The sequence below is a fragment of the Balaenoptera musculus genome, chromosome 16 (assembly GCF_009873245.2).
Source record: "Balaenoptera musculus isolate JJ_BM4_2016_0621 chromosome 16, mBalMus1.pri.v3, whole genome shotgun sequence".
Lineage (NCBI taxonomy): Eukaryota > Metazoa > Chordata > Mammalia > Artiodactyla > Balaenopteridae > Balaenoptera > Balaenoptera musculus.
The window spans coordinates 19,296,537-19,305,303 of NC_045800.1; the positions used below are offsets into that span (position 1 = coordinate 19,296,537).

Here is an 8,767-nt window from a genome sequence, read left to right on the forward strand (position 1 = left end):
GGGAGAAATTTTTTAAATCAGCATTTTCTATAATGAGAGAATTACTTTTATAATCTGAAAAACCCATTCTTTTTTTTTTTTTAATCTTACCTATTTAAGAAAAGAGTAAGTACAATGACATTAGCATCTCTATATTTTAGACCTTGGTTTCAAAATGGCTTAAAAATTATTAATGCTGGAAGGTTCTGGTTGATGAAATCAGTTACCTTTTATTTAGACAATTAGTGATAAAAATCAACTGTTATTTGTAAAAAAAAAAAAAAAAAGACTATCAAAATATATTTTCATAAAAACTATTACCAGAAGATGTAACCAAATGCTATTTCAGAATCTCTCTGGAAATATTTTTTAAATAGTGGTTTAGAATACTTAAGTATTTATCTGTTTAAGTATTTATCTGTTTAAGTAACACAGGTTAGATATAAGTCCTTCCAGCCATTTATAATCATTTCCCCAGCAGTGGGATCTTTCTTTAAAATATAAAGTACACAAATTAATAAGAATGACTAATAAACTAACTACAAAAACGCATTTAGGGGCTTCCCTGGTGGCGCAGTGGTTGAGAGTTTGCCTGCCAATGCAGGGGACACGGGTTCGAGCCCTGCTCTGGGAAGATCCCGCATGCCGTAGAGCAACTGGGCCCGTGAGCCACAATTACTGAGCCTGCGCGTCTGGAGCCTGTGCTCTGCAACAAGAGAGGCCGCGATAGTGAGAGGCCCGCGCACCGCGATGAAGAGTGGCCCCCGCTTGCCGCAACTAGAGAAAGCCCTCGCGCAGAAACGAAGACCCAACACAGCCATAAATAAATAAATAAATAAAATTTCTAAAAGAAAAAAAAAAAAACGCATTTAGTTTTTATATAACATAACCTACTGTCAGTTGTCATTTTAGAAAGACGATACGATGCCTCCTGGAACTCAAAGGGAAAACTGACTTTTAAATTCCTCAATATATCCCATTCTAACATCTTACAAGTTTTATACCCCTTTTCTCCAGAAAACTTCTCCTTTCTCCTACCAACTTCAGATTTAGGGGAAAAAAATGAACCTTAGAAATAAGTACATAGAGATAAATAAAGATACATAAACAAAAATAGTTTGCAAACCTAAACATTTAGTATCCTCCAGGGCTGAAAATGCCTTATCTGTTTTATTTCAGTATATGAATTACATGTTATAGGAAAGTGAAAATGTCACATGATATGTATGTGAGATTTTTAAACTGGAGTTACATTTAAAAAATCATTTTCATTCTTGATACACATACAATCTTCAGGAGAATACTTTCTGCAGAACCTAGCTAATAAAGGAAATGATTATAACTAATGTTTTAAAAGCCCTTTATAATTCAAAAAGAATTTTACATGCATTATTTCACGTACCTCTCAGAACAATCTTGAGGTAGGAACTCCACTTTGCATACAACTAAACAGATTCAGAGAAGGTAGGTGACCTCTCCAAAGAGAGATAGCTGCTCACTGGAAGAACCAGGATTAGAACCCAGACCTTCTAAATCCACTACTGTTTGCACAAGTTCAACGCAAGACTTTAATATCCCACAGGAAGACTCTTTTTTAGGGTTAACAGAGAGAAGCTTACTAAAATACAGACTCCTACTGTTATAACAAATTTTTAAATACTGCTTTTCAAACACTAAAAATAATATCTAAACTATTACACAAACGACAGGCAAAGAAAATTATCAGGTAATGACTACAAATAACTTACCAAGTTTGCTTTTATTAAATAATTATCACAACAACAAGAAAAAGTCCTGTCTGGGTCTTTTGGCAATGATAACACATTCAAGAACTCAGGCACACTTGATATCAACACAGGTGTTTTAAAAGAGTTTACAGAAAGATAAAGATGTGTTCCGTGTTTTTACTCTCTTCAAAGTAATGAGGGTTTCCAGTTACTTAACAATCCTTAAAATTTTTGCCCCACACTTAAATGTAAAGCAAAAAATCTAAACTCCACATCCTTCATACTAAACCATAAAATTAATTTTCAGTAAGAAAACAAAACTGTAAGTTAGACAAAAGGCTGAAATTAAACATTGTTTTCATTCTTCCAATGTGTTTCACAGAAACATACCATCAGAAGTATTCAATTGCCAAGACATTTACTAAAAGATAGAGTCTGTCTTTCCCACCCCACCTCCCACCAAAAATCTATTTCCTGAAATAAACCACTTCGACATTTTTTGGAGTCAAGTTTAGGCCCTATATTAACTAGTACTTGTATTCATTCCAGGGCTACAATCCTAGCTAACTAGCCATTTAAAACAAAATCTGCTAAAAGCATTCGACCACAATGATGCAAAAATGAGCAGGAAAGAAAAGTATCAAAATATCATTTATTTTTGCACTCCTAACAACCATGTTTCCTTTCTCATAACTACAGCAGAAAAACCAATCAAAATATAACTCAAAGACCCCTGCTGAGATATTAAGGAGTTTAATAAACCTGGAATAAAGGAAAGTTAAGGGTATAAATACCAATAATTTACAACACATCTGCACAGGAAGGAACTTTTTTTTAAAAAAGTGAATGGTGGTTCCTAAAAAGCCTTACATTAGCAAGAATGCCAAAATTCTAAAATTTAACAGTGAAAATGCAACGAGAACACAGGCGGTGACTTTTTTCTCCCCCAGAGGAAGGTGCATTTTTAATCATTTTAATCATCTGTAGATATCACACAGTTGCTAGCTACGCGGTCAGTTCTCACTAGGGCGTAAGGACACAGGCGATTTTGACGTCTGCAGACAGTTTTGAAGCTCTTGGAAAAACAAAAACCCTCCCCTTGAACACTGCAGCACCAAACTGACAAATGCAGCCTACACAGCAAGCGTTTCACAGAAGGGGGCTCCCTTCCTGCCTTTGTTTTCTCCGGGAGATTTCATTTAAACTAAACAAGCGACCCTTTACCCGACCAGGGGGGCCGCGAAGTACGTGCAGGGCCGGGGCGGCGGGCACGTGTCCGCCTCCCAGCAGCCACTCCCGCCGCGCAGGCCGGGACTCTCGCAGACCCCCTCCCAGGCCGACCCCCGGGGGATGTTGGACCGGGGCGGCCGGAGGGCCGAGTCTGGGAAGACGGGCCGGGGGCCGCATCTTCAGGGGGGCCCCCAAGGAGGCCAGGGGGCGGGGAGGGCGCAAACCTTCCTCACAGGATTTCAGTCAGGCCAGAAACCCGCCTCCAGATGCCCACCCTCAAAGGAAAATGAAAACTCGGCCCCTGGGGGGCGAGCGCCCCGCTAAGCCCGGAGGGGGTCCGGGAGGCGGCGGGCCCGCGCCGCCACGCTCTGGGCCCAGGCCCAGAAGGAGGGAGCCGGGGCCAGGTCTCCGCAGCCCGGGGCGTTGGGGCGGGCGCGGCTGGGCCTGCCGAGCTCCAAGGAGGCGGTGGACCCCCTCCCCGCCGGCCCGGACCTGACCCGGCCGCGGCCTCCACGCCCCCACCCCCCCCCAACCAGCGGCTGCCTCCGAGGAGAGACAGTGGCTGCGGGAGAGGGCGCAGTCCTCCCAAGCGCATGACCCGCGCCGCCGCTACTGACCCCTTGGGCCGCCGCCGCCGCTTGTCCACGTCCCTGGTCCGCCGGCCCCAACGCAGCACCTCAGCCCCTGCAGCCGCCTCGAAGCGTCTCTGGCCAGTTTTGCTCTGTTTTTGTTTTGTTCTACCCAGTAACACGGAGGCGACAGGTCGGCGTTTATTGGCCGAGGCGAAGAGGTCTTCTGGCCAATCGTGGCGGTAGAGCGGGAGTTGCGGAGGGAAAGGGAGGGCAGTGTAACGTGGAAAGCTGGGCAAGGGCGCGGGAGGGCGCATGCGCTTCGGGCTCCGGGGCCTGGCTGGAGAGGGAGCAAGAGCGGGGTGGGAAGCTGGAGTGGGGGGAGGCTGGGACGTGCGGCGGGATGGAAGTGTGGGAGAATTGGGCTGCGGACTAGGCTGAGGCCGCTCACCCATTCCCCTCACAGGCCGGTCAGAAACTCGGCGGAAGCAAAGGCTTTGGGCTTCCTGAGGGGCCCTGCCTCAATTTCCCGACACTCCTCAGGGGGATACCCTTAACCTCTACAGTTCCTTCTCTCGCTGGCCCCTGCTCACTCCTTAGCTCCTACTGTGTGCAAACCCCATGCTAAGAAGATTTGCGAATGTGCTCAGTCCTTTGAGGTTGAAATCACTCCCATTTCACAGATGAGGAAACAGACTCAAAAGCCCTTTGAAGTCCCCTTGCTAAGTATGACTAGTCGGGTCCCTGGGGTTCAAACTCACACAAGTATATGGAATCTAAAAAAAAAAAAAAATGGTTATGAAGAACCTAGGGGCAGGACAGGAATAAAGACGCAGATGTAGAGAATGGACTTAAGGACACGGGGAGGGGGAAAGGTAAGCTGGGACGAAGTGAGAGAGTGGCGTGGACATATATACACTACCAAATGTAAAATAGATAGCTAGTGGGAAGCAGCCGCATAGCACAGGGAGATCAGCTCTGTGCTTTGTGACCACCTAGAGGGGTGGGATAGGGAGGGTGGGAGGAAGACGCAAGAGGGAGGAGATATGGGGATATATGTATGCATATGGCTGATTCACTTTGTTGCCCAGGTGAAACTAGCACAACATTGTGAAGCAATTATACTCCAATAAAGGTGTTTGAAAAAAAAAAACAACTCACACATTCCCGGCTCCAAGGTTGAGGATTTCAACCATGGCTATAATTTCTTCATTGAACCTTCGGCCTCCCGTGGCTGTTCTCTGCATCTTTTCCTCCTGGCTGCGTTCTCTTTGGCTAGTCTTTTCCTCACATTCTCCCTAGTTTCCCTATTCCCTAACAACCAGAACCTTCTGCTATCTCTGTCCTCTCAGGAGAGGACTTAGCCAGTATCTCTGGCCGGATTTTCCGATTGTCTGATGTGCAACACCTGAATGGTCAATTAGTCTCTCTGGAACCAAAGTGAGCTCCTTCCCCTGGCTTACCCCTTTCTGCCAGTCATCCTGCCTGGGAATCATCTCTAATGCTATTATTTCCCTACACACATGCACACACATACACACACACACACAACAAAAATCTGTTTCTAGCTTCCCATTGCCTGCTTGGAGCATTACCTCAGCCAGGCATTCAAAGCCCCATGGTGTGACTTCAAGACTTTCTAGCCATATCTCTCCACACCCCTCCCAGTCCACACACACCCCGTGACTGGAACCCACTTGGACCACTCACTGTTCCATATGCTTCCCCACCACTTTGAAATGCCTCTCCTCTTAGCTCTGCTTGATGCAGTCCTATCCATGCCTCATGGGTCTCCCACACAGTCCTCCTTAAGCCTCTTACTTGATATGATCTGCCAGTCCCCTGATTCCTCACAGTATTGCCTTGTTGCACCTCTAGAGACACTGATCACATTCTACCTGACATTTTTTTTTTAATTTTTTATTTATCTATTTTTGGCTGTGTTGGGTCTTCGTTTCTGTGCGAGGGGTTTCTCTAGTTGCAGAGAGTGGGAGCCACTCTTCATCGCGGTGCGCAGACCTCTCACTCTTCATCTCACTCTTCATCGCGGTGCGCGGGCCTCTCACTATTGCGGCCTCTCTTGTTGCGGAGCACAGGATCCAGACGCGCAGGCTCAGTAGTTGTGGCTCACGGGCCTAGTTGCTCCGTGGCATGTGGGATCTTCCCAGACCAGGGCTTGAACCCGTGTCCTCTGCATTGGCAGGCAGATTCTCAACCACTGCACCACCAGGGAAGCCCTCTACCTGACATTTTATCTGAGTCCCTGTCTCTTCTCCCCCATTAGACTGTCACCTTGTTGACAGCAAGACCTGTGTCTTACTCATCTGTTATTGTTGTAGTGCTTAAGAAAATGTCTTGCACATTTATTGTACCAGTGAAATAAATACAACTTGATCCAGGTTCACAAAGGTTCTCAGCAGTTGATGCTCATCCTCATCTCCTGGCCAGGTGCCTCCTGGCATGGCCAGGTTCTGAATTAGCTTCATGAGTCACTTTTTAAAAGCAAAGCTTCCTGGTCAAATTCAATTTTGTTTTGTTGTTTTTTTCCATCACCTACAACTGTCTCCTTTCCCTTCTCTGCCAGAGCGCTACTATCCTCCACTGATCATTGACTTCTGGCTCCTTTTTTTCATCCATCCCGTTCTTTCTCCCCATTTTCCCTTTCTGACTCCTGCTAGATTCTTTCATTTACTCATTTAACACATAACCTATGGCACACACAGGCTGCAATGGGCAGGCACCCCAAGAACTATGAGATAACAAGAGTGGGATAAAATTACCCATTTTTAAAAGCATCTAAAGCAACCGCTATCTTTAAGCAAATTACCCCCAAAAGGACCTATTATAAAGTAAAATGTTCACATTCTTTTTACCTATTATCTCAAAGACTGCCCATGATGCCTGGCATCCCAGGACCCACCTTAGGGAATGCCCCTCCAGTTGGATGTGGTTGCCCAGTTTGGACCAGGCAGTCAGGAAATGAGGTTCTAGTCCTAGCTCCCCTCACTAGCTACTGGAAAGAACTTCAGCCCCTCTCGGGACCTCTGTTTTTTCACTAGTAAAATTCAGAAATAGGCCTCTGTTAGTAGTTCCCAGGATGTTTTCCAGAGAACCTGAATTTTGTGGAACTTTAATGGATATCATTTTTTTAAACAGGGGAGGGATTGTTCCATAATTAAACTGACTTGAAAATAAATTGTTTAAACAAAGTTAAAACTGGTTTTCAGTTTTTTGTTTTGTTTTGTTGCCCCAAATCTTCTCAGTATCTTTAATAAGCTGATGTGCCTTGAGAATCTTGAGGGACCAGAGTAGGAAGCTCAGTAGTGTTTCCCCAACTGACTTAAACACAGAACCTAAGTAACAGAATCAGTGTTACTCAGAAACCACTTTGGAAAATACAGATGACAGCCTCTGTCACCAACTTTCCTTCCAGCTGTTTTGAACACTGGCCACCTGTGCCTTTATTAAACATTTTAAAAATAAAAAAATCAAAAGAATAAGCTGAAAAATGGAAAAGTATCCAAGCGCTAAGAATTTTTGCCCACCAAATCAATCCACAAATATTTGTTGTGTGCCAATTCTGTGAAAAACACGGAGCTGGTCCACGTGTGTTCTTGGCATTGTGTTCTACCTTAGGGTAGGTGATGTCTGAAGCACAGAGCTGCCCAGGCTTCTGGGCCACAACGTACCTTTTCATTTCACATTATAATTGCTCACAAACTGACTTTTCCGTTTCCTAAAACCCTGTGCCTATGGGTTATGTTAATTTAGCTGTCGGATGAGAAAAGGACAGAGCCCTTCCCCCTCTCCAGAATGATGGAATTACTACTTCCATTTGCCTTAAGAATGACCTATTCCATGAGCTTAGGCCATGAAGGGCCACCGCTGTGGCTCAGGATGAGATAACTGTTCAGAGGTGGCAACAGAAGCTCTGTGCTGTGTGTTCAGAGAGACATTATGTACCTCGTCTTCCCCAGACCCCCTCAGGTTTAAGCACTGTTGATACCTAGAGGTGCATAAAGAGTGTTTAATTTGTTAGGGTGTATGGAGGTGGGGTGAGGGTAGAGGGTGGTTTCTAGTCTTTTCCTCTTGAGGCAAGTTATTGACTATGTCCCTAGCTAGCTGTGTTGCTTTGGGTGTTTCACTTCCCCTCTGGGTTGATCAGATATCTCGATTTCTTGCACTGTGAAGGCGTTGGCCCTGCAGGGAGTCTTTTTTTTTTTTTTTAAACATCTTTATTGAAGTATAATTGCTTTACAATGGTGTGTTAGTTTCTGCTTTATAACAAAGTGAATCAGTTATACATATACATATGTTCCCATATCTCTTCCCTCTTGCATCTCCCTCCCTCCCACCCTCCCCATCCCACCCCTCCAGGTGGTCACAAAGCACGAGCTGATCTCTCTGTGCTATGCGGCTGCTTCCCACTAGCTATCTATGAAGGGAGTCTTTAAAGAGCCATTTCACTTCTGACACCCCATGATGCTGGGCAAGGCACTGAGATGGCCCCTCTGGGGTCCTGGTAGTGGGGGACAAGAGATGAGAGGGTCTGCTGCTGGTGGCAGGGGAGAATTCTACCAGGTGTGAACAGAGGGACTGTCACTCTCAACCCAGGGGCTTTCTCTGAATGCAAAACTCAGATAATATCACCTCCCTCCATCCCAAAGCCCGGTGTAGGGTTGGGAGTGCTAATGAGTTAACGTGGGTAAGTTACTCAGAAATGCACAGATGCTAGGCAAAAGATAAGCACCTCAAATTACTGCTATTGCCTGTGGAACTCTCTAAGCCCTTTTCATTTGTTGGGCAAAACCCCATTTGAGAATATGAGTTTCTTAGTAAGCACTGTTCATGCCCGTGAATGAGATCAAGAAGAGGCCACCTCTCTCTGGGGACTGAGGGATGCCTTAGCCCACTTCCTTCCGAAGAACTTTCAGATGCTACCGTCACGTACAACAACTTTATCTGCTTGAACTGATATCTTGCCTCCTATTCAGTCAAACCAAGGACTGAATTTTAGGAATTCCTTTAAGGCACTGAATTCTTCTTTAGCACAAATGGTAAAAGACATGAAGCATGCTCTGAAGAAAGAGAGAGCTGCATAAAGAATTCTAATAATGATGACAGTAGCTGACATTTGTGTTGTTTTAACACTTACTGAGCACTTTCACATATACTTTCACGCCCTCCCTGTGAAGTGGACAAGCAGATATCACTCTCTCTGCTTTACAGGTGAGGAAAATGAGACTTGAGTAGATCACTGGT

At 45.1% G+C, this 8,767-nt stretch overlaps 1 protein-coding gene across 1 annotated transcript in view; it reads right to left on the reverse strand.

Annotated features, from left to right (window-relative positions):
- PDCD4 (programmed cell death 4) overlaps window positions 1-3,679 on the reverse strand; it is a 29,267-nt gene extending 25,588 nt beyond the window's left edge. The window contains exon 1 of the mRNA XM_036829753.1: window positions 3,554-3,679. The gene's annotated coding sequence lies outside the window, so the exon portion shown is untranslated. The remainder of the gene's footprint in view (window positions 1-3,553) is intronic.
- Between the last annotated feature and the right edge of the window lie 5,088 nt (window positions 3,680-8,767).